This window comes from Theropithecus gelada, chromosome 4 (genome assembly GCF_003255815.1).
Source record: "Theropithecus gelada isolate Dixy chromosome 4, Tgel_1.0, whole genome shotgun sequence".
NCBI lineage: Eukaryota > Metazoa > Chordata > Mammalia > Primates > Cercopithecidae > Theropithecus > Theropithecus gelada.
This window is the reverse complement of record NC_037671.1, coordinates 44,766,214-44,792,130: the sequence shown is the minus strand read 5'-3', so window position 1 is coordinate 44,792,130 and position 25,917 is coordinate 44,766,214. Positions and strand designations below refer to the sequence as shown.

The 25,917-nt window shown below is 46.6% G+C and overlaps 1 protein-coding gene across 3 annotated transcripts in view; it reads left to right on the top strand.

The window, feature by feature from the left end:
• The first annotated feature begins 1,160 nt into the window (after positions 1–1,160).
• Positions 1,161–25,917, top strand: part of TRERF1 (transcriptional regulating factor 1) — a 226,676-nt gene continuing 201,919 nt past the window's right edge. For 2 of the 3 annotated variants that reach the window (XM_025384080.1, XM_025384078.1), the window contains exons 1-2: positions 1,237–1,267; positions 2,026–2,110. The gene's annotated coding sequence lies outside the window, so the exon portion shown is untranslated. Of the gene's footprint in view, positions 1,615–2,025; positions 2,111–25,917 lie in introns of all 3 variants that reach the window. The other variant, XM_025384079.1, reaches the window with a different exon arrangement.

Here is a 25,917-nt window from a genome sequence, read left to right as displayed (position 1 = left end):
GTGCAGCGGTTTCCCCCGCAGAGGAGGAGGAGACAAGAGCGACGGAGCGACTCCGGGCTCGGGTTTCCGCACCAATGCCGAGCAGCCCCGGGCGGCCCCCGGCGGCCTTCCCTCCTCCCCGGCACCACGTTCCACAGTCATGGCGCGCGAGGAGGGGCGAGCGCGCGCGGCGGCGGCACCAGCGCCCCCTCTCCTCCCCTCCCCTCCGCCGCCCGGCCCCTCTCCTAGGCAACCTCCCTCCCTGGCCTGCTGCGCCCGCCGCGGCGATGGAGACCCCTCCCCAGAGAGCTGCTCTTCCAGCGCGGTCTACTGCACCCCTTCCCCGCCCCCATCGGGGCGGAGGGATGGAGACGCGCGCTTCGCGAACCTCCAGCCCCTTCTCCGGAGCCCCAGCCCTCTCCCAGCCCCACCGAGGCCAGGGTGCGGTGGGGGTAGGCGCGGACCGTCTCCTCGCAGCCCGCCTCGACCTCGGCATCTTTGCAGACCCTTAGAAAAATAAACAAACCCCCTTCCAAACCCCAGTCGTTAGCTTGCAAAGCGCGTTACAATAACCGGGACGGCTACGCAGGAAGCAATCCTGCACTGGTCTGGGTTTAAGGCGGCAGCTTCCCGGCCACGCTGCCTTCTCCCCGGCCTCGATTTTCCGGCCACGCCGGAGAGTCCGCTGCACCTCGGGGCTGACAGGTCCCGCTCGCGCAGGGCCGCAACTGGGCCCGTGTCCCCCGTCCCATCCTCGTCCAGAGACTCGCCAGCCTACAAAAGGTGCAACCTCACGCACACGCAAAGCGCACAAATAAAGTCAGCAGCGCACCGCCGCGAAGGCTGCGAACAATGCGCCAGGCGACCCGCGCCCGCCGGAGCGCTGCGCCCCGGGGGAAAGGGGACGCGGGCGGGGGCCGCGGCGGAGGACCAGCCGGCCGCGGCGCTGGACACCTTACTTCCTGCTTCCCCGCCCGCGGCCAGACCCAGCTCTGCGGAGGGATATCTCTCCCCTCCTCGGTCCCTCTCCCTCCCTTCCCCCGCCCTCCCCCCTTTTTGCTCCTGCCCCCCCCCCCCCCCCCCCCTTCCTCCTTTTGCAAGAAAATAATTTTTCAGGCCATTTTGCTAAAGGGGGGGAAATTTCCTTCCTGGATTAAAAAAAAAAAAAAAAGGCCAAGAGGAGCTTGGGAACGGTTGCTAGGGGTGGGTAATGGGTGAAAAAAGGGGGGTACCGGGGAGCGGATAAGGAGGGTTAAGGGAGGGGGCGAGGATAGGGAGCAATGCAAAGGTAAGGCCAGGTTACCGCGGCTCGGCCCCGAGTGGGCTGCGGCCGGGGGAGGGGCGAGAGATACATATGTATTTCTGTCTCCCCAGCACACCCCCTTCCCTCTAAGCGATGGCTGAGAGGCGGTGCATGCAGATGGGGAGTAAGTTTCCTGAAGGGGAGGGTGGATGCACGCGCGCAGCCCGGCGCTGCAAATTTCCACCGGGGAGGGAGAACGGCTGGATGCGGAGAGTTTGGAGTTGCTTGCGGCGGAGGGCAGAAAGGGGAACAGGGCTGGGAAAGGGGGCTGGCGGGCGCTATATCTGGGAGTAAGTTTCCAGCATCAGGAGAGCCTGCACGCTTGCTCACTAGTAAGTTTCTGGCCGGGGAGGGCGCATGGGGAGGAGGAGAGGGAGGGGTGCATGTATATAGAAGGGGGGAGGGGGGAGCAGATTTCCTGCGGGGAGGCTGAATGCATATGGAGAGTAGATTTCCTGAAGGGAGGGTGGAGGCGTAGACGGACCGAGTAAGTTTCTTGCTGGGGTGGTGGAGGAGGTGGTGGGTTGGTGCTTTGGAAACCCAAAGCTTCCTACCCCGGGTGGGGGAGCACACTCTTGCGGCGGGGCGAGGGGCCAGGTTCCCTGCTGGGGAGAGGGGCTTGCATCTGGGGAGTATGTTTCCTGGCGGAGCGATATTTGTTTACAGGCTGAGGGCAGTACTGTAAGTGAGTAGCGCTGAGAGAAGGCGGCTGACATAAATTAATATTGAAATTACTCCATCAGCTCTGCTCGCCCCCCATCTCACCCCCCAAGCGGAGACTGGTCTTCTCGTCGGATTGCCCATGCACTTGTTGCAGAAACAGCCAAGGTAGGCAAGAAGCTTATTAAGTTTCATTTTTTAAAAATTAGTTTGGGGATGCTCCTCGAGAAGACGGGGGTGGGGCGGAGTGGGGAGGGAAGAGTGGGGAGACAGAGAAGGAGAAGTCTCCCCCCCTTTACTTTCACTATGCAAGCAGGGCCTTCTCCCTTCTTCCCTTCTTCCCTCTCCCCTCTCTGGGCTGCACAGCATCCCAGCAAAGGGGGAGGGATGAGATGGGCGCTATAACTGGCAACCCTGGCTTAAAGGTAGTGATGGTGGGCTTGCATTTGAGATTGTGATGTTATAAAGGCTTCATTCTCCAGCTCAGAAACCGCAGGACTCTGCCTTTTGGGGTTTTTGACATGATGCATATGTGTATGTATACGCGCCTGCGGGCTCTGTGGGGGCTGGGTACTCCCCAGAAGTTAGTGTGGCCACCCAGATGGGAGCAGTGTGTAAGGGGGTAAACCTGTTCCTTCATTCCCCAACTTCAGTTTGGGAGACTGGGAAGTTACTGCCGGTGGTCTTAAGAAACAGATACTAAAAACCAAACCAAACCACTCATTCACTGGCGGAGGCCGAGAGCACCTGGCAGGCAGCCTCTGGCCAGCACTGGACTGGAGCATGTGCGCCTGCCATCCTTAGCTTACAAGAAAACGCTTTCTGGTTCCTCCGTGTGCCTTCCACTGGCCTGTTAGAGCCAGCTTTGTGGAAACTCTTCCCCAGACTGGAGGCAGCTTTGGCAACTGCCCGTACTGAAGGGGGTGTCTTCAAGTCAGCGTGGCCTGGGCTGTCTTGTGAAGTGCGTGGAAGTCGTGCTTAGGAATGACTGCCCGGGAGTGGCTAAAGAGTTCATTAAAAAATGTCTCCCGAAAACCGGTCTAGGTGCACTTTTCAGCAGGTCACGGAGGAGAGCTTTAAGAAGGGGAGTTTTAAGTTGTTCCAGTTAGCACCCACCTTCTGCATCACTGACCCTTTTAAGAAAGGAGTTTGGCTATAGGAAGTGTGGTGTTGATGCTCACTGACTGGAGAGGATAACAGCAGGAGTCCTCAGCGCTTAACTAGTTAACCAGCAGCCTTTGCCTCTCCTTCCCTCTGTTTTCTTGGTCCTCAGCCTACTGGTGTCTGCAGAAGAGTTGTAGGTCTTGGCTGTCAGCTACCTTGATGATGCTGGGAGTTTTAACTTTGCTAGGATAATTTTAGCATCTGAGGTCCAACCCAGAGACGTTTAGTAGGGTTAGGGAGTAGCCACTAGGCAGTGGGGTTAACTAAGGTTGGTTAAGCTTTCTGCAATTCTGTAGACAGGCTGTGTTCTAGCAGGGTCGAGAAAAATGGGTTTTAAAAAACTCGCTACACATTGCTGATGGAGAGTGCTTTTTTTCTTTCCTAACTGTCGTCAGATTTCCAGATTGAGGGTTGATACTTGGCAGTTTGAGAGTTGAGTTAGTTGGGAATTAAATATTATTGCTGCTTATCAAATGTTCCTAACTAGGCATTAGTTAAACACATTAGCTATTATTTTTACCTGATGAAAATCTGAGTCTGGTTGTTGTATTTGCTGGGAGGGTAAACAAAATCTTTATGTATGTTCATTCCAGGGTGGAATTATTTACATGCCTAGCCTCAGAGCCAAGAGCAGTCATTCAGGTTTTTTTCCTTATATTTATGAGATTTATTTTATTGTCTTGCTTTGGCCATTAATCAAGTCACAGTAGGTTTTTTTTTCCTCTTCTACTGAGAATGTTCTTGTGGTAATAAAGGTTTGAAGGCCCATGAATCATAATTCATTCTTTTTAAAATATTGTGGTGATTGTCAGGATCTGATTTATAGGAATTGATACCCAGAGTGACACACCTCTCTGGGCTCCGCCCTTTTAGGCATGTCCGTTTTCGCCAAAGGATTGTTTAGAAGCCAGCTTGACATCCCAAAAAGAGCGTTTCCCTTCTGCTGTAGGAGAAGATTAATTTTGCAGGTTCCATAGTAAACATGGGTCTTTTCACAGCTTGGTAAGCAGGCTTCCACATAGCAGGCATGTGTTATTATCACATAGCATTTATGTGAGCTTGCTGTGAAAACAGTTGTTCTATGAACTGTGTGGAAAGTACTGTTTTGCCTCCTTTAACCGGCTTGGGCCTGTGGTTTTTGTTGAGTTAGGAACTTAAAGTGTAAAAGAGGAGACAGACTATAGTGTTTTTTGCTGCTTATATAATAAAATGTGTGGCCACAAAAAATAAAGCTTGTTTATAATTTTCTTTTTCTCCTTCTTTAATGGGTGGGTTGGTCATAATAACCGAAAGCATTTTTTGTTTGTTTGTTTTTTGTTTTTTGGCAAATGTAAGGATTCTCCTTGAAGTTGATTAGCCAGGAAGTGTTAAAATTGTCTTGTGTTCAATAGTTGGCTCAAGTTTACAGTATTTGGAAAGTGACAAAGAACTTAAACGTGGTTCATGCTCAAGACTGGGGAAACATCACTGGAAGGAAAGATGGGGAAAGTACCAATTTCTAGCCATTTCTGGGCTTTGGATTTTTTATCTTAAAAGTGCGTGGTTTGATCCGTGAGTTCCCTTCCGGCTCTGAAATTCTATGTCTTGTAAGCGAGGTCTCCAGAGGTCTTGACAGTCTCTTCCTGAGCCAACGGCCAATTGCTTCATGGACTTGGGTGAGACTAACTTCTGTTTTTGTCTTTTCATGGAGAAAGTGGATTTGATCCTTGGTATTCCAGAAAGGATTCTTGAGTGGCCTGGTGATCTTGACCATCAAACACAAGGAAATAGTTGTGAATAAAGTATTTTTGACAATGCCAGTCAAAAAAAAAAACAAAACAAAAAACAATGCCAGTGTCTTGGACAAAAAAAAAATCCCAATTCTATGCACTAACAGAGAGTAGAGCATGTATATATCCTTGGCACCAAAAATAATTTCTGTTCATCTTAGAAGTTTCTTTTCCAGCCAGCTGGTTAACTTGTCTAAGGTCAAGTCTAAGGTTAACTGAGTTCTTATTCCCAGGCAGCAGGAGGAGGTAGCTTTGGGGATAAACGGGAGACCAGAAAGCCCAGTGTGCCTTTGCCTGCTTTCTGTGGGTAATTGGGATTTGGCTGAATATTTGTGATAAGGTTCATAATAATGATATAGTATCATTTTTTATCACCAGGATTCTCTGTATTTCACTGTGGGCATTTTTGGGAGAAGCTCTTGATGTTTTTATTGATTTTGGACATTGACATGGAAAGTAAGGATTTAGGGCTGGGCGCGGTGGCTCATGCCTGTAATCCCAGCACTTTGGGAGGCTGAGGCAGGCGGATCACCTGGCCAACATGGTGAAACCCTGTCTGTACAAAAATGCAAAAATTAGCCGGGCATGATGGTGGGTGTCTGTAATCCCAGCCACTTGGGAGACTGAGGCATGAGAAGCGCTTGAACGTGGGAGGCAGAGGTTGCAGTGAGCCGAGATCACGCCATTGCACTCCAGCCTGGGTGACAGAGTGAGACTCTGTCTCAAAAAAACAAAAACAAAAACAACAAAAAAAGAAAAGTAAGGATCTAGGCAAGTGGCTCATACCCGGGTGGTATAAGTGGGTGCTCGTGGTCCTACTCTAAAGGCAGTTGAATTCAGCTTATTTTATTTCTGACCTCATAAAACTGTGTGGCTGAGGGAGGAGGGAGGATTAAAATCATCTGGGATCTTGTGGATGAATGATACTTCTGAATTTGCATGTTGGAGGGAAACCAATAAAATAAAGAACTAACATATAGTTGATTTCTTTTGTGGAGAGAGGAGGACAACAACAACTGGATTCTAGTTACTGGCATGCGTTGCCGCAAGGGTGCTGTGGGCATTTTTAAGGAATAGTATAGTCTCAGTAACATGAGTTTGACCCCAGGGCTCTCTTAATAAATCTTTTCTTCTGGGCTAAAGAAAACACACAACAAAAAGCCTCTGTGGTATTTTCTAAGAATTTTAAGTTCTCAGAGTAGCTGCTTGTAGTAATTTGGTTTACTGAAGAAACAGATGATTCTTGGTTTTTCGTCATGGAAGACAATGAGTTGGCATGGGGTAGCATATGCTGAGCTGTTGGGGTATTGGTTTAGCAACATAAACATTTCTTTTTAAATGTTTGATAGAGCGGGAAGGGGACAAAGAACCCATGTGCCTAAATAACAGTGATAACTCTGGGCTCAAAGAACGAGAGTTTTATTCATTTGTTTGTTTGTTTGTTTGTTTGAGACAGCGTCTCACTCTCTCACTCAGGCTGGAGTGCAGTGGCTCAATCTCAGCTCACTGCAACCTCTGCCTCTTGGGTCCAAGTGAACCTCCTGCCTCAGCCTCCCAGGTAGCTGGGATTACAGGCGTGCACCACCATGCCCAGCTATTTTTTATTTCATTTTAGTAGAGACAGGGTTTCACCATGTTGGCCAGGCTGTCTTGAACTCCTAGCCTCAAGTGATCCACCCACCTTGGCCTCCCAAAGTGCTGGGATGACAGGCATGAGGCACCATACGTGGCCATGGAACAAGGTTTTTTTTAATGCCATAAGCAGCCCTGGTTTCTTTCATACATGCGGCAGCTTCTTATTGAGGACTTACTATTTACCAGGCACTGTGTTAAAGCTCCAGAAATATACTGATAATTAAAAGAGACATAATCATCTCCTTCTACCCATACCCCTACCCTTACCACCTCACTTACAGTCCAGAGGCAGCCATATAAAGAAATACAGCTTGCCAGTTGTGGTCAGTGCTCTGATGAAACCACAAGTCCAGTGACTTGGATGGATTTCATTAGAGTAGCCTGGAAAGACCTCTCTGAGGTTTGGGGGTGGCGGGAGACAGCACATGAAGCAGAGGAGAGCCTGTGCAGAAGGACTTTGGTTCTGAGGAGAACTCAAAGAGGCACAGGTGGTCAAGGATGAAGGAGAGAGAGTGGCATGAGATGGTTGTGCGGGACTCTCTCGGCTTTGAAAAGGTTTATATTTCATTTGAAGTGTAGTGGGAAGCCACTGAAAGTTTGGAGTGGGGTTGGGCACGGTGGCTCACACCTGTAATCCTAGCACTTTGGGAGGCCGAGGGGGGCAGATAGCCTGAGGTCAGGAGTTCCAGACCAGCCTGGCCAACATGGTGAAACCCTGTCTTTACTAAAAATACAAAAATTAGACTGTGTGGTGGTGGGCGCCTGTGATCCCAGCTACTTGGGAGGCTGAGGCAGGAGAATCACTTGAGCCCAGGAGGCGGAGGTTGCAGTGAGTGGAGATCACGCCACTGCACTCCAGCCTGGGTGACAGAACGAGACTTCATCTCAAAAACAACAACAACAAAAAACCAAACAAACAAAAGAAAGTTTAGAGTGGGAAGCAACAGCCCCTAACTCGTGTTAAAGAAGATTGCATTGGTGGAGAAGAAAGCAGAGAAAGGCAGAGCACAGTAAAGAGGCAGGCTGAGGAGGAGGTGAAGGAGGTGCATGGAGAGGAGTGGGTGGGTGTGAGATACTCATTAGGAGTAGAATGGGCAGGGCTGCTGTGGGGTGGGGAGAAGTATCAAGAACTCCGAGGTTTCTGACTTGTGCAGTTGAGTAGATGGTGCTGCTGTTCGCTGATACAAAGATTGGGAGAGGGAGGTGGGCAAGATATTTTTGTTGGGGCACCGCTAAGTTTGAGGTGCCTGATAGACTCAAAGTGGAGATGTTAAGTAGGATAATCTGATCTACCACCTAGCCTGAGATAAAAATATGGGAGCCATCAGCATGGAGAGAGCATTTAAATGCAGGAGAGTGGACAGAATGCACAAAGGAGCCCATAAAGAGAGAAGGACAGGTAGTGTGAAGGGGGTTTGTGCTGTGTGTGCATGTGCGTGTGTGTGTGTGTGTGTGTGTGTGTGTGTGTGTAGTGTTTCATGAGGCTGATAAGGCCAGAAAAGTCACCATTGGATTTGTTTCTTTTTTTTTTTTTTTTTTGAGATGGAGTCTTACTCTATTGTCCAGGCTGGAGTGCAGTGGTGCAATCTCAGCTCACTGCAACCTCTGCCTCCCAGGTTCAAGTGATTCTCTTGCCTCAGCCTCCCGAGTAGCTGGGACTACAGGCATGCGTCCCACGCCTGGCTGGTTTTTGTATTTTTAGTAGAGATGGTGTTTCAACATGTTGGCCAAGCTGGTCTCAAACTCCTGACCTCAGGTGATCCACCCGCCTTGGCCTCCCCAAGTGCTGGATTACAGGCGTGAGCCACTGCGCCAGGCCCTGGATTTGGCAAAATGGAATCTGTCTGTGACTTGTGAAGAGCAGTTTCAATGGAGTGAAGGATTGGCTAGGACCACGATTGGAGAGGGTTGGGAGGGGATCGTGAGTGAGGAGCTGCGGACAGCATTTGTAGTCAACTCTTTGGCAAAATTTGATGAAAGGCGAGGAGCAGAGAAATGGAGTGCGAGCTGGAAGGATGTGCAAAAGGGAAAGAGGTTTTTTGGAAGGGTTGGTAATTTGTGTGCTGATGGGAAAGATCAGTGGAGAGGGAGTGATTGATCAAGAGAAACGAGTTGGGTCAGTTGAGCAAAAAGCCCGTGAGAAGGTCTGAGGGGAAGATCTGGCCTTTGTAAGGGGGTGGGGGATACTTCAGGGACTTGCTTCATCATGACAGGGGAGAAAAACTGATAAGGGGGCAGATGCTAAGGAGTGGGCAGGCAGGGGACTGTGCGGATGGCCGAGATGTTCTGCCTCCCCAGGCTGAGGCTGCCCTGTCCCTGGGAAGGAGTTTGGGCTTAGGACTTGACACCAGCCAGAGACTCAAGGGTTAAGACTGCATCAGAAATGGTACTGCATTTTTCTGAACATTTGACTGCGTTACTGAGCAGCACAGAGGAAAGAGTGAATTCTTTAGCTTGGAGAAAAGAGTCTTCAGTTAAAATAATTAGGGCCTCGCATTAAATTTATTTGAAAACTATGATTAGAAAAAAGACTTCTGTGATTTTCAGCCCTGTTCAGAGTTGGTGGGTACTGTCATAGGTTTTGAGCAAGAAGCTCAAAAGAAAAAAAAAAAAAAAAAAAGGCAAAGGCTGCCTCTTGTTTAGGTTGTCTTTTACAAAAAATGTCCCATGGACTGCCAGCCTCGGTGACTCCCAGCTGTGGGGTCCGCAAGGGAGGTGGGTGAAAGAGGAGAGAGTCAGATCTGGATTGAGATCCAGCTCTACACCAAGGTTCTGAATGAGTCGACCTCTGAGCCTCTCTGTATCTGTAAAAAGAGGGCTGGTACCATCTTCACCTGTCCTCTTCAAGTTGTGGGGGGGAATCAGATCATGTATGGAAAGTGCGATGTCAACGGTAAGAGGCATAGAACACAGGCAGCAGCAAGGCGGCTTGATCTTCAGCCAGGTCTCCTTTTCAGATAGAAAATCTGACAGCTAGCGAAACATTTCCCTTGTCCACTCCCACTGTTGTTCCCTACATGTAACTGCCTTCTATTTGGGGTTTTCAAGTTCTCTGTGATCCCTTTAGCGAAACTGCTCTTCTTGTCAGAAGGCTGCCCTCAGAAATGCTGGCTGTGCAGTGCCAGTCTATATAGGTTCAAATTCTGATTCCATATTCAGAATCTGGGACCTGCTCACCCAAAGGGCCAAATAAACTTGGTTTGCTCTGCAAAGAATCATGTGAACTGGGTGCAGGGGAACCTTGAACCTACCCCCAAGAAACCCGACTGAGGTTCTGCAGTCTTGGCCGTCTTCATTTGCATTCAGTGTTTGTTTTGCAAATAAGGATTGTGCTATAAAGCTGAATCTACCTAAAAGCAGTCATTAGCCCTTAGTCTTACTGTGTATGCTGGAAAGTCAATTCTCATTTTAAAAAGATATCCAGTGCTTTTCACTAATCAGGCTTCTGGCCTCTGCCTAAGAAGGTGAAGCTTTATTTATTTATTTAAAAATTATCTTTATTATGAAAAATCTTTAAAGATACACAAAAGCAGAAGGACTAGTATAATGAACTCCCTTGTACTCATCACCTAGATTTAGCAATTATTGAGATTTTGCTACACCCATGGATGATGGGGCTTCTTCCTATATTTGTATAATAAATATGTGTTGTTGATTTTGAAAAGCAGTAGAACTGATACCAATTTAGTTTCATAGAGAGAAGGAAGAAATCAACGAAAAATCAGAGAGAGAGGAAATGGAGGCCGTCACTGAAATAACTCGCATTTTATAGTTCCAAAGCCTCTTCGACATGTCTTATTCGTGTCCTGCAACAACCAGAGAAGGTAGACATCCTCATTTTGCAGCTGAGGAAACTGAGGCTCGAGAAGTAAAATTGAAAAGTAAAAATAAATGATCAACTAAGAGTCACCTGTTCAGCCAGCATCCAAAGCCCTGATTTAATGCCACAATTTGAATGGTGTCCAAATTTTGTGCACTCTTGAAATAGATAATGCTATACAGCGTTAAGTAAAAGAATGTGGTACAGAATATATGTAAAAGATCGTGGAAACCAGTAAGATCATCTGGGTGTTTTGGGCTTACAACTCCAATGAGCTTAGTTGGAAATACTCAGATGATTTAAGCATGTTTTTGGCATGACATTGTCTGCCTCCATTATTCTGGAGCACAAAGCTTTAAGGCTGCCTTATAATGAAGGCCAAGACTTGACTTTAACACATGGGGCAGCTATTTGCCATCAGTCTCCTACTGTCAGCTCTGTCCCTTCTGTGGGGCCCCTCAGCAGAGGGACCTGGGTGGTCTAGTGGTCATTTCTAGATGGTGTGGCCTCTAGCCCCTGGGCTCTGACTTTGGAGATAACAGGGCCCTGGACAGCTTGCTCCCTCAGAAAGAATCCTTCCTGAGGGCCCCAGGGGTCTTTGTCATTACAGAGGCTGCTCCTAGGGCCTCTCTTGGTCTTTGGGAAACTGCCCCCAATCTAACTCCTTTGAAAGTTTTTTTTCTTAAAGAAAAAGAGAAAAAGCTGGAGTTGATGCCCAAGGAGTTTTAATAGGAGTGTCGTTTGAGTTCCCTCTGTTGTCATTACAATAGGAGATACCAAGCTCCCTTAAATTCAACTGAAGGACACAGTAATGAGGCTGATTCTGAAGTATTGGGGCTTGAGTTCGCTTTTCTTTGTTAATTGGGTGAATACATGCGAGTTGAGGGGTTTTCAGGGGGAGCCACAGTAGGTAAGGACATTTAGGGGCCTCTTTCCTTTTGAAGAGTCTGAGCTTCTTTAGAAGGCAGTATGGAATTCAAACCTCGCAAACGCTCATTCCTTAAGTCTTTCTTGATGGCTCTGTGTGCCTGGGCCTGGCCAGGGCAGTGGGTGGGCTAGAAGGGGCCATTCCTGGGTTCCTGCTGCTTTATAAGGCTGCTGCTGTCATGCTTACGGTGGGACGTGTCTTTCACCTCTCCGGACTGGGAGCTTGGGGAAGGCAGAACTGGGTCATCACTCATTTCTGTACCCCCCAGCCTCTAGCACAGAGCCTGATACTAGTTAGTGCTGTAAAAACGCTTACTTAAGAATCAGCTGGGTTTTGGTTGTGTGTGTGTGTGTGTGTGTGTTTTAAACCTCTGGTTTTCTCCCCATTGGTTCTTGATGGAAGGAGAAATCCAGGCTTCTCTGCTACCAGGCCCAGTCCTTGCAGCCACTGAAGAAGACCAGACCTGAGAAATATTTTCTTCCCCCTTGCCTTGCCTTGGCCTTGCAGCCTTTAGCTGGGGTGGTTTAACTGAGCTCTCGAATGCAAATGCTGTCCCATCCCCCATTCCTTTTAATAAGTGACATTTTGTTAAATCAGTTATTCAAGGCCTTATCTATATTTCTGTCTGTGCTGGCTTAGTCAAAATAGGAAAGAGACTGAATATTAGATTTCTTCACCCACCCCCTCCTCCTTCCCCTTTGAGCAACTCTACGTAAGATTTCTGATAGAGGCGGGGTGATGTGTCCTTGAAGAAGTAAATGCTGCGTGCAGAAAAAAATGTAGAGGGCTTTGACTTGTAGCAAATGCTGTTTTTCAGCAGCTGTGATTTTTCCATTTTTCTTTTTCTTTCTGTTTTGATTAGTGGAACTCATTGTGCTCCAGGGTTGGGATTGCGTTGGGGGAGGGTGCAGAGGGAACAGCATTTACTGGGAGAGCTCGAGTTGGGGAGGGGAAAGGAGAGAAGGGATTTATTGAAAATATATGTCTACTTCTGCTATGATAAAGCGGCAGGCATGTAAAAATGCAACCGGGAAATCATTATTGTGGTAATGTAGGCAGAGCTCGGCTTTCTCATTAACAGAGCTTAGCCCACGTGGAGGAGGGGGCAGCCAGGCTACTTTGAGAGTTGGGGTATTCAATAATAGCAGAAACTCAGGGGATTGTCTCCATCCCCCTTTCTCACCCCCTCCAGCTGCCTTCTCCTTTCTTTCTTCAATCAGTTCGTAACCTTTTAAAAGCTGCTTGTTGGATTTTGTGGTCTTCTTCCTCACCCCTGCCACCCCAAAATGCTGTAAGAACTGTTTAATTTTTAAAGTCAGAGGGAATTAAAATATGTTTTCTCTTGGGAATTCGAGGAGAATTTTGGCAACATATTGTGAGTCAGAGATTGGATGTCTTTTGCCTCCCAGAGCACACCAAAAAGAGCCTATTTAGGGGCTCAGGAATTTGCATAGGCCGTGGGGTATCAGAATTAGGGCTCCAGATCGCTTTAGTAGTAGTAACTGCTATATATAGAAAGCTTACTATGTGCCTGGCCTTGTGTGGATATTTTAGTCATTTCATTCTCCTACAATTGCAAGAAGCAGATGTGATACCCACTTTACACTTGAGGAAACTGAGGCTCGGGGGGTTTCAGCAACTTGTTTAAGGACAGGTGCTGCGTGGCAGAGCTAGTATCCAAAGTCAGGACCCGCTCCAAAGACTAGCTCCTGATCCTTAGACTATGCTGCCTTTAGAAATTGCCTAGTCACTGTATGCTTGCTATGTACAGACCTCTAGACTCTAAGAACCTCAGCAAAATATCTAGAGCTGCCAATGAGGCCTGCCGTTGACAGCTACGGGTAGAGTGCTCAGGATGTTTAAGAGAATCTTTCCTGAGTTCCTGGAGTGAGCTGTTATTCTAAGGAAGGTCAAGGGTCTCATAGCCTTGTTAGAAGAGATGAGTGCCCTGCCCCCATCCCCTGCCAGGCCACGGTGGGTGGCTTTGCTGACAACTTGTTCATCAAGCATTTATTGAGTGCCTGCCGTATATCAGGATTGTCCCAATGGCTGGAAATGCCAGGACAAATAAGAGGAGCTCAGAGTCTAGCGAAGGACGGTCATGTGAACATGGAAATATGACACACAGTGATGCCTACCAGAAAAAGGCAGAATTTCTGAAGAAGTTCACAGGACATACTGTCTGGAGCAGCTAGGCTTATCCCTCTGTCTTTGTTTGGGCTACTATAACAAAAATATAATAGACTGAGTGGTTCAAACAATAAACTTTTATTTCTAACAGTTCAGAAGGCCAGGAGGTCTAAGAACAAGGCAGGGGCAGATTTGGTCTTAGATGGTCATCTTCTCACTGGGTCCTCACATGGCGGAATGGGCCAGGGCGCCCTCAGAGTCCCTTTGTTTGTTTGTTTTGGAGTCTTGTTTGTTTGTTTATTTATTTATTTCTTTATGAGATGGAGTATTGCTCTGTCGCCCAGGCTGGAGTGCAGTGGTGTGATCTCAGCTCACTGCAACCTCTGCCTCCCAGGCTCAAGTGATTCTCCTGCCTCAGCCTCCCGAGTAGCTGGGACTACAGGCTCCCGCGCCCCCAATCCACGCCCAGCTAATTTTTGTATTTTTAGTAGAGACGGGGTTTTGTCATGTTGGCCAGGCTGGTTTCAAACTCCTGACCTCAGGTGATCCGCCCCACGTCTCTGCCTCCCAAAGTGCTGGGATTACAGGCGTGAGCCACCACGCCCAGCCAACTTCCAGCTTCTTAAGTGTATACCATGTCTTATTTATTGTGTCCTCAGCACCCATCCTGGGGCCTGGCACGTACTGTCTCACAGACAGTTGCCAGATGATGAGACTGGAGAAGTGAGCAGGGATTGGGCAGGGAGAACCTGATGTCATGTTAGGGAGTGTAGTCCTGACCCTGCAGGTAGTAGGGGAGTCACTGAAGGTTTTGGAGTTAGGAAGTATGTGTCGGGGAATGGAGTCCAGTCTGGAGGGGTTGAGTCTGCAGGCCAGGAGACCACTTAGGAAAGTGTTGGAAACACAGCGGCAAGTGGCAGTGATGTTGAAGGAGAAGCATTGCCATCTTTCTACGGCACGGCCTGCCATTTCTCTCTCCATCTTGCCTGCTCTTTTTCAGTTTCTAAGAGGCACTTTCACTTCTGTGTCTGTCCCCTTTTCTTCCTTGAGGCCCCTGGCCATGTACTCTGTGACACTCCCTTTCCACTCTCCACTCTTTTGGTGGGCTGCCCTCCTTCCCCTCTCCTCCCATCCTGTGCTTACCTGTGTGATTCCCTTCAGGGCAGGCCGTATGCTGTGTCCTCCCCGTATCTAAACCCTCTGGTCTAATCTGCACAGAAGCACAGAACACAGAGCCTGGGGTCTCAGCCTTCTGTCCTCCTCAACTCGTATCTGCTCCTTCTGTGAGGACACTTTTAGGGGCTTAAATTTAAAAGCTTGGAAAGAGTTTTAAAAAGGCAAGTAGCTGAGATGAATCTAGTCTTAACTAGGATGGCAGAATTTGGAAAAGCATACGGGGTTATTTTCTTTCTTTCTCTTTCTCTCTTTCTCTCTCTCTCTTTCTCTCTTTCTTTCTTTTCTTTGTGACAGAGTCTTGCTCTCTTGCCCAGGCTGGAGTGCAGTGGTATAATCTCGGCTCACTACAACTTCCACCTCCCAGATTCAAGCAATTCTCCTGCCTCAGCCTCCCAAGAAGCTGGTACTACAGGTGTATACCACTGCGCCTGGCTAATTTTTGTATTTTTAGTAGAGGCGGGGTTTTGCCATATTGCCCAGGCTGGTCTTGAACTCTTGACCTCAGGTGGTCCGCCTGCCTCGGCCTCCCAAAGTGCTGGGATTACAGGTGTGAGCCACTGCACCTGGCCAGGGGATTGTTTTCTTTAGGAAGGTGAGGCAATGTGCTCTGGCCATGGCGACCTCACCTTGTATATGTTGGGGGACAGGATACATTTTTAAAAGTAACAGCTGCAGCTGCTTACCTGCTCACAGTGACTCACTCTTGTAATCCCAGCACTTTGGGAGGCCGAGGTGAGCAGATCACTTGAGGTCAGGAGTTTGAGATCAGCCTGACCAACATGGTGAAACTCCATCTCTACTAAAAATACAAAAATTATCCAGGTGTGGTGGTGGGCACCTGTAATCCCCAGCTGCTCGGGAGGCTGGGGCAGGAGGATCGCTTGAATCTGGGAGGTGAAGGTTGCAGTGAGCCGAGATCATGCCATTGCTCTTGAACCTGGGTGACAGAGTAAGACTCCGTCTCAAAAATAAATAAATAAATAAACAAACAAGTTAAATAAATAACAGCTGCCTAGTGCAGATGCACACCATCATTTTAGGTCTGTTACCCCATTTAACCCTCAGAGCAACTGCATGAGGAAGGCATTCTTATCCTTATTATACAGGTGGGGAAATGGAGGCACAAAGAGATGCAGAAGCTCTTTCAAGGTTGTATGGCTAGTAAATTGCAGGGCAGGGATTCAAACTCAGGAACTCAGACCTGGGTGACTGTAAAACCAGATTCTTTTCCCCCTTGCTTATCCTACCTCCCATTTCGCCTTACCAGACAGCATGGCCTGAGTTTCCTTCAAAAATATGACTGATAATATGGTGGAAGGAACACCACGCCAACCCTCTGGGGCTATTCGTGGATAGCAGTCTAACTCTTGGAGCCTCATTTTCCTTGTCCTCTCAGTACCTTTGTTTTACTGACTGAAAAGGTTTATTTTGAGAGTAAAATGAGATTTAAAAAAATGCAAAAGTGCTTTGAGAACTGTGAAGCCATATTCTTTACTCTTCTGCATAATCATTTTCTGAGGGGGTGAAACTCTGTGAGGGTGGGATCTCAATGCCGTCCCTGGGCTTTGGGCACGATGGGTGTGTGGTTCACACACGTTGTTAGCTTCCAGAAGTGTTTGGGGCTGAATGGGCTCTCAGGTCTGCCCCAAATTGTTCCGCATGATTTGGGGGAACCGTTGGTGGCTGGGCTGCAAGTGGGAGAACCTCCAGCCAGAGCTGGAGTGCCCTTGAGTGTCCTTAGGAGGATCACTGTTTCCTGAGGTGGTCACATCTACTTGGTTATTAGGAAGATTAACTAGCAGAATGTGTGTAAAAATCCACACCTGCTAAGCAAGATGGTGATGACATATTTGTGGAACGGAAGTCATGGGCTCTGTAGTCTCTGGATCAGGCTCATCAGCCTTCCCTGGTCAGAATGTTCTGCCTCACATTTACACCATAGTCTCCTGCTTCTAAGGCCTGGAGCAGACATAATTGAAAGCTTTGTTAGCGTTAAGACTTTTTCACTGAAATTGTATAAATGGTAAGTGAAAGTAGTTCATGTGTGTGTATGTGTATATGTATGTATGTATATATATGTGTATATATATGTATGTGTGTGTGTATATATATATAGTAGAGGGAGATTGCAAATAATTCATAGTGATTATAGAGAATTTGGAAAATACTGACACAGATAAGGAATAAAATAAAAATGGGCTTTAATTCCTCCCTGTTAACATTTTAATATATTTCCTTCCAGTATTTTTTCTAGGCAGTAAAATCTAGTGATTAAGAATTTAAGCACTGGGCTGGGCGCAGTGGCTCACACCTGTAATCCCAGCACTTCGGGAGGCTGAGGCGGGCGGATCACGAGGTGAGGAGATCGAGACCATCCTGGGTAACAAGGTGAAACCCCGTCTCTACTAAAAATACAAGAAAAAATTAGCCAGACGTGGTGGCGGGCGCCTGTAGTCCCAGCTACATGGGAGGCTGAGGCAGGAGAGTGGCATGAACCTGGGGGAGGACAGAGCTTGCAGTGAGCCGAGATCGTGCCACTGCACTCCAGCCTGGGCAACACAGCGAGACTCCGTCTCAAAAAAAAAAAAAAAAAAAGAGAATTTAAGCACTACAGTCAGACTGCCTGGGGCTGTGCTTAGCAGATAGTAAGTTCTTAATAAATATTAGCTATGATATTATGTTTTCAAAATCATATTAGGGTTCTTTTGAATGTGATTTAATACTTACTCATTAAATATTTCTTGGAAACTTTAAAAAAATTACTTATTATCCTTTTTTTTTTTTGAGACGGAGTCTCGCTCTGTCACCCAGGCTGGAGTGCAGTGGTGTGATCTCGGCTCACTGCAAGCTCCGCCTCCTGGGTTCACGCCATTCTCTTGCCTCAGCCTCCTGAGTAGCTGGGACTACAGGTGCGTGCCACCACACCCAGCTAATTTTTTTGTATTTTAGTAGAGACAGAGTTTCACCGTGTTAGCCAGGATGGTCTCGATCTCCTGATCTCGTGATCCACCTGCCTTGACCTCCCAAAATGCTGGGATTACAGGCATAAGCCACCATGCCCTGCCGCTTATTATCCTTTCATATGGACTCTATGTTCAACAGATACTTATAGAGCACCTACTGTTTACAGGGCACTGGGTCCCATAACTTATTTTATTTATTTATTTATGTATTTATTTATTTATGAGACAGAGTCTTACACTGTTGCCTGGGCTGGAGTGCAGTGGTGCAATCTCAGCTCACTGCAACCTCCGCCTCCCAGGTTCAAACAATTCTCCTGCCTCAGCCTCCTGAGTAGTTGGGATTACAAGTGCCCCCCCACCGCCCCACGCCCAGCTAACTTTTGTAATTTTTTTTTTTAGTAGAGATGGGGTTTCACCATGTTGGCCAGGATGATCTCGATCTCTTGACCTCATGATCTGCCCGCCTCAGCCTCCCAAAGTGCTGGGATTACAGGTGTGAGCCACCATGCTTGGCCTCCATAACTTATTTAACTAATCCCTATTATTGGGAATTTGCCTTCTTTATCATTTTTTAACTATTATAAATAATGCTTTGATAAATATCCTTGTACATAAATCTTTGAGTACATCTTAGATTCTTTTTTGGGGGTAAATTCCTAGAAAGGAATATTACTCTGTCGCCCAGGCTGGAGTGCAGTGGTGTGATCACAGCTTACTATAGCTTCTACCTCCTAGGCTCAAGCAATCCTCCCACCTCAGCCTCCTGAGTAGCTGGCACTACAGGAGTGCACCACCACGCCTGGCTAAGTTTTTGTATTTTTTGAGGAGATGCACCCGGCTCTGTATACATGCCAGCCGTGTCTCCTCAAAAAATACAAAAACTTTTAAAGAGCTTAACCTTAATTAATATTTTCACCATTTTCTGGACAATTCAGGCCACTTACAACACTTAGGCTCTTTTTACCTCCCTTATGCCTTTTGAAGTCTTGTGTGTCTTACTTCTCTCTCTATTAAACCCCAGAAGACATTATTTTCTTATTTGTTTGGTTGGTTTTCTTTCTTTCTTTCTTTCTTTTTTTTTTTTTTTTGAGACAGAGTTTCGCTCTTTTTGCCCAGGCTGGAGTGCAATGGCATGATCTCGGCTCACTGCAACCTCCACCTCCTGGGTTCAAGTGATTCTACTGCCTCGGCCTCCTGAAGTAGCTGGGATTACAGGCACCCACCACCACACCCAGCTAACTTTTTTGTAGTTTTAGTTGAGACGGGGTTTCACCATGTTGGCCAGGCTGGTCTTGAACTCCTGACCTCAGGTGATCCACCCACCTTGGCCTTCCAAAGTGCTGGGATTACAAGCGTGAGCCACCATGCTCAGCCCATTGTTTTATATAGACAATAATAATTTAGATTAATCCACATACGTACTCTTTTTGCTGTTCTTCATTTCTTTCCATTTAAGCATGCTTCTCTCTCAGCTTAATTTCCTTCTACCTGAATAACTCCTATTAGATGTGTGTGTGTATGAGTGTGTGTAATATGTGTGTGTGTGTGTGGTGGAGGGTGTCCAGTTCTCTCAGTTTTTGTTTGCCTGAAAATGCCTTTTATTCACCTTCATATATGGGAGACTTTTTTTCCCCTGTATATAGACTTTGGGCTTGTTTTATTTTCTTTCAGTCCTTTGGAAATGTCATTCCATTGTCTTCTGGCTTCCTTCATTTCTGTTAAAAAGTCATCTGTCAGTTTTATTGTAGTTTTTCTGAAAGTAACATATCTTTTTTTCCTCTTTGGCTTTGTTTTTTTAGCAATTTGACTATGATCCGCTGTGGAGTTTGGACTGCTTCTGTAAATCATGGCTCTGTGTTTTTGGTCAGTTTTAGAAAATTCTTGGAGCATTCTCTTCCAATATTGCTTTTGCCCTTTAATCCTGTCCTCCCCTTCTCAGACTCCCGCACATATGTTAGACCCTTTCATGGTATCCTACATGTCTCTGGAACTCATTTCTGTATTTTCTGTGCTTTTATATATTTTTTTCTGCTGACCCATCTTCCACAACATCAGCCATTTCTTCTACTATTCCTTTCTGTTGTCAAGCCCATCTATTCAGTTCTCTCTTTTTTGAAAAACAGAGACAGGATCTTGCTCACTCTGTTGCCTAAGCTGGAGTACAGTGGTACCAACTTGGCTTACTGCACTCCCAAACTCGTGGGCCCAAGTGATCCTCCTGCCTCAGCCTCCCGTAGCTGGGACTATAGGTGTGCTCCACCATGCTTGGCTAATTAAAAAAAATTTTTTTTTTTTAGAGATGGGGTCTTGCTTTGTTACCCAGGCTGGTGTTGAACTCCTGACCTCAAGTAATCCTCCTGCTTTGGCCTCCCAAAGTGCTGGGATTATGAATGTGAGCCACCATGTCTGGCCCTTGTAATTTTAAAGTTCTGGCCGACAACTTCAATATTTGGATACCTTCTGAGGTTTGTTTTTATTGACTATATTTTTTTTCTTGGTTTGGTCCTATTTCCTGACATGCTTGGTGATTGTTGTTTGAGTGCTGGGCATTTTACCATGGAAAATGTAGAGGCTCAGTTAAGGCTGGTGTATTTGTTATTTGCCCTTACTTGTACAATGGTACAAGGAGGCCTTGGTAGGCCCTGATTTCAGAGTTTTGTCTGCCTGCCACTGTAAAACTACCAACATCTCTGCTTAATGCATTAGTGTTTTAATAGCTTTTTTTTTTTTTTTTTTTTTTTTCTGTTTGGATTCCTAGGTTTTAGCTCTGTACACAGAAGACTTAAGTGTGTGTCAGTGCCTTGAGGAGAAATCGCTTACGGAACATTGTACTCATTTCTTTGGGGTTCACTTTTTTATCTGGTATCTTGGTCTCCTAAATCTTGGATATTTTCATAGCCCTGAACTCCAGTTTTTGTCTTTTCAGCCCAGGAAGAAAGCTGCTGAAAGCTTTCATTTACTGCTTTCTGTTTTACCTCTGTGTTCCTCGCACCAAATTAGCAAGTGTCCTGAGGGAAAACAGTAGCTACTAATACATAGCTCACCTCTCTGCATTTCCCTTTCCTCTAGGAGCCTGGTCCCTCAAGTCCTAACTGCCTTGTTGTATTTCCACACCTTCAAAACGTTATTGTTATAATTATCTTGTATTTTATCTATCTTATGTAGCTATTCTGTACCAGAGGACTAGTTTAATATTGACTGCCCCATAATACCTGAAAGTGAAGTCTAATTTTGTATCCTTTATTATTTAACTTTAGAAGAATTTTCCATGTCTTTAAAAATTCTTCTTTAGGTGACTTTTTTTTTTTTTTTTTTGAGACAGAGTCTTACTCTGTCTCCCAGACTGGAGTGCAGTGGCATGATCTCTGCTCACTGCAACCTCCACTTCCTGGGTTCAAGTGATTCTCCTGCTTCAGCCTCCTGAGTAGCTGGGACTACAGGCGCCTGCCACCATGCCTGGCTAATTTGTGTATTTTTAGTGGGGACAGGGTTTCACCATATTGGCCAGGCTGGTCTCGAACTCCTGACCTCAAGTTATCCACCCACCTCGGCCTCCCAAAGTGCTGGGATTACAGGTATGAGCCACTGTGCCTGGCCCATCATGTGATTTTTAATATTTGTACATAACTCCCTGTTATGGCTTTTATGATCTACTCACATTTTCTTCAATTGTCAGATACTTAGGTCATTTCCCACAGTTTGCTTTTATGAATAATACCACCACAAATGTCTTTGTATGTTTTTGCCAAAGCATTTTATTCATATTTTAAAAGTGTGGAGTAGAAATGATCAGAGTTGAAAATACCAATCAGTAGTGATTGTTTTTATGCATATAGCATGTACAAAAATAAAACTATAGACCTTTTCTCTCTTGGATGGTTCAGAAAGAAGCTTTCCTTTTTAAAAACTATTTTTATTTCTTGAGAAATATTCATATAATGCTCACCACGTGCCAGACATTCTTTTACATGCTGTGTAATACTGACTTTAATTCTCCCAGGAGCCCTAGGACACAGGTATTATTACGGGTCCTCTTTTTCAAGAAGAGGAATCTGAAGCATGAGGGAATAGGTCGCTTGCCCACGGTACAGTTGTCAGTGGCAGAGCTGAGCCATGCATTCTGACCTTAGAGCCTGTACTGTTAACTGCTATAGTATACTACCATGAGCTCATCGTTCTAATTTATTATTACTTTCTTTCTAACCATTTTAGCTTATTTCAGGGCTTCCTCAGTCTTCTCTTAGTTGGGCTTTTTTTTCTTTCTCGGGTTGGGGGATGGGCATGAAGGTGGGGACAATTTGGGACAGAAGGTTCTATTGACAGAAGGCGCATTTGGGACCTGGTCTCAGACATGGCGGCTCACTTCATAGCTTGAGCAGGTAAGGTTGCCTAGTGGCTTATATTGTATCTGTTGTGGGGTGGGGGGCATAGTGGGGGGTCCCTGGTGTGTATTTCTTGACAAGGGAATTTCTGCTGCCACCTCTGGCTTGACCGGCTAGTGTTGGCTGGGCCACTGCCTTTGCAGTTTAGACATGAAGAGTAATTTAATCTGTCTCTTCCCTCCCTTCCTCCAGTTCTACTTAGCGTAAGGATAAAGAGGTGTAAATAGAGGGCCCACTAATTGGAGTATCAGGGCAGCCACAGGGCAGTAGGGAATGAAAGGATTAAGCGCTGGTGCTTTGGACCTAATAAACTTCAGGGAGTGAATGAAGAGTAAGAAACCTCAAACCCTGTGTAACTTCAGTTCCTTTTTCTTTCTGCCTCTCTGTTTGGAGGCTTCTGTACTTTTCCACATATATCTCCGTGTTCCTCTCTGTATTTGTCATTCTATTTTCCACTCTTGTCTTTCTACCTACCCACCTTCCCTTTTTTTCTCCATCTCTCGCTTTCCTCCTTTCTATTAATTGCTAGTTATATATATGTTAAGTAGCCTGTATTTTAAAATGTCTTCTACTTATTGAATGCTTTTTTCCATTTTTAGTCTAAAAACAAGCTTTTTAGCTTTTGCCCTCTCAAGAAAAAATTTGCTGAATGAGATTACTCTTCCCTTGTCTTTAGTTATTAATTAACATTTTCTTTTTTTGGGGGGGGGTGGCGCGTGGAGTCTTGCTCTGTCACCAGGCTGGAGTGCAGTGGTGCAATCTCAGCTCAAAGCAGCCTCCGCCTCCCAGGTTCAAGCCATTCTCCTGCCTCAGTCTCCCGAGTATCTGGGATTCAGGCACCTGCCACAACACCCGGATAATTTTTTTTTTTTTTTTTTTTTTTGAGATGGAGTCTTGCTCTGTTGCCAGGCTGGAGTTCAGTGGTGCAATCTTGGCTCACTGCAACCTTCGCCTCCTGGGTTCAACCAATTCCCCTGCTTAGCCTACCAAGTAGCTGGAACTATAGGCACGCACCACCATGCCTGGCTAATTTTTTGTATTTTAGTAGAGACGGGGTTTCACCATGTTGGCCAGGATGGTGTCAATCTTCTGACCTTGTGATCCACCCACCTTGGCCTCCCAAAGTGCTGGGATTACAGGCGTGAGCCACCACACTCAGCCAACACCCAGCTAATTTTTGTATTTTTAGTAGAAAGGGGGTTTCACCATGTTGTCCAGGCTGGTCTCAAACTCCTGACTTCAAGCGATCTGCCAGTCTGGACCTCCCAAGATGCTGGGATTACAGGCATGAGCCATAGTGCTTGGCTTATTAATTAACAATTTCTGTTTCTTCTCTGGGTCAGCAGCTCTTAATAGAAAAAAGATTCAACTCCTTGCTTTTTGGAGTGAGGGAAGATGGTCTAATATTGATTTAGGGGAGCAGTAGGTGTGGGACTTGCCAGTTTTCTTAAGGTTGTTTGAGTTTATAACTCATCGCGAGAAGTCAGAGAGGGCTTTGAGCCATATTTATTAAATGATATCAAGGGAGATTACCAGGAAGAATGATGGGATGGGGTGGCAGAGAATGACAAGGAAACCTGTCTCTCTCCTGCTTACAACCCATCAGCGGCCCCCATCAGGCGGTACAAGCCAGAGTCCCTACAGTGGTCCGGAGCCCCCCTGAGGCCCTGTCTTTCTACGGCTCTCCTCCTCATTCCTCCTCTCTAGCCCCACACCTGGTATGCGCTTGCCTCCGGGCCTTTGCACAGCCATCCTCTCTGCTGGGGTTGCTCTTCCAGAACCTAGATACCTATCTGCAATGCTCCCTCCCTGCCCTCTTTCAAGTCTTTGCTCAGAAGTCTGTCTCTTTCTCAACAGGGCTTTCCTCACCTCCCCAGTTAGCACTGCCCTGGGCCTTCGCCCGAATGGCCCATCCCCTTTACCTGCTCTGTTGTTCCTTTTCTCCCAAAACGCTTCAGCCTGTTCGCATCCTCTGTAATTTGCTCGTTCGTTTTCTTTGTTGCCTGTCCTCCCTCTCCTAGAATGGGTTTGTTCACTGCTGCATCCGAAGCCCTCGGAAGAGTGCCCAGCACACAGTAGGCGCTCCGTAAATGTATGTCCAGTGCTGTGTCCTTGGGGGCTCAGGAGGGCGCCTAACTCAACAGACTTTTATCACATCTCAGGATCTGGATAATCTCTTTGCCTGTAGGAATTTTTTTTAATTAAGATTTTTATCATTGTCATCCCTTTCCCCCTTCCAGTTCATTTAAGACTGTTATGAAACAAAACTCATTATGCTTCAAAATCTGACAGAGCTAAGGCCCTGGGGAAAGTGAGAGGAGGCGGTAGCAGGGGGTGCTTCCTTCCATTTCCCCCACTCCGTGGTTTTCTCCTGTGGTTGGTTCACTTAGGACGGCCTGGAGCCTACTGGGTTAGGTGAGTAGGGCTTCCCAGACCTCTCAGGGTCCATCCACAGGAAAGTCTGTTGTCAGCCAGAGAAGAGAATGCTACCTTCCCAGGGTAGGGGTTTCTCCAGACACCAGTGCTCAGGATGGAAGAAAAAAGGAAGCAGACTGGAGAGGAGAGGAGAGAGAAGTGAGGTGTGTTTTGCATGCCTCAGCTGGAGGAATAATGTCACTAGAGAAATTAGGACTGTGGTCCTCCTTGGGTGTGACTTAGTTTTCACTTAAAATAATGAGTGGCTTTCATTCATTTGTTCAATAACATTCACCCAGTGAAGGGCCTGTGGGCCTGGGACCTGAGTCAAGTCTCCAACCACAGCTCAGCCTGCTGCGAGAGGGACAGTGCCAGGGGACCTTGGGTGTGACCCAGGGCTCAGAGCCAATGTATTGGACTTCTCTATCTGTGGGTTCCTGGGAAGTGGGAAGGCCTGCTGGGAATAATTAATGTGTGGAAAGGAGGGAGAGGAAGGCAGGGCTTCATGAGGAAGTGGCTTAGACTCCTCCCAGCATTCTTTTCTAAACATTTCCCTAAATGAATCCATCCTCAGGCTTTTCAGAGTCTGGGCGGACCTGTCTTCTGACTTCTCCAGGCCAAGGGTTGGTTCTAGGCCTCAAGGCTTCAACTGTTAATCTCCTTTGGAGTTTTGGTTTTTCCATATGAACCAAGGAAGGGAGCTTAGTGATAGTCTTGCATCACTATAGGGATAGGCCAGTATCACAGAATTATTGACAGACTGTCAGTGTGCTGTGATGTAAGATGTGTGAGTCTGATAAAAGCTGCCTGAAGAGAGCCTCAGCTCTGGAAACCTGGGGTTTCACCCTTTAGCACCCCCTCCACCCCAATCTTGATGTCTCATCTGCTAATAAAGTAGCAACGCCCACTGATTTGAGTTTCACCTCCTTTCATTTCCTCTCTCCTGTCTTCGGGTACTCGGGCCATAATGAGCTTCAAAAAGCCAACAGCTGAATGATCAGCCTCTGAATAATCAAGTCTGCAGAACTAAAAATATTCAGTTACATTATAATGCAGATGGTACTGATAAATTAAGGGGAAAATCATTGAGCCTACAATTGTTTTCCGATGCATTGTCCCTACCAGAAGTTACATAGAAAATAAATGAAATGATTTCACCTTAGTCAGCCTGGGCCTGTAGCTTAGTTGCTTAGAATATAAGGCTCAGGAGGCCAAAATCCTACTTTGAGCCCCACTTGGGGATTATTACAGCATTTTGATTGGTTATCCAGACCTGACTCCTATTTCTGGCCCTAGATGTCATGCCAAGTTCTTATCAGCTGTTTCCCACTGCAAGCAGTGGCTGCATGATACTTACCCTAGCTCTAGGGTGTACATGACTTGGTGTAATCTGTCTCTGCCATGGAATAAACTGTTCAAGGCATACATACCTCCTAATGATGGTGTCAAGAGCCTGATTTTTTTTTTTTTAAATATTAAAAAGAATGTGCTGGGTGTGGTGGTTCATGCCTATAATCCCAACATTTTGAGAGGCTGAAGCGGGAGGATCATTTGAGCCTAGGAGTTCAAGACCAGTCTGGGCAACATAGGGAG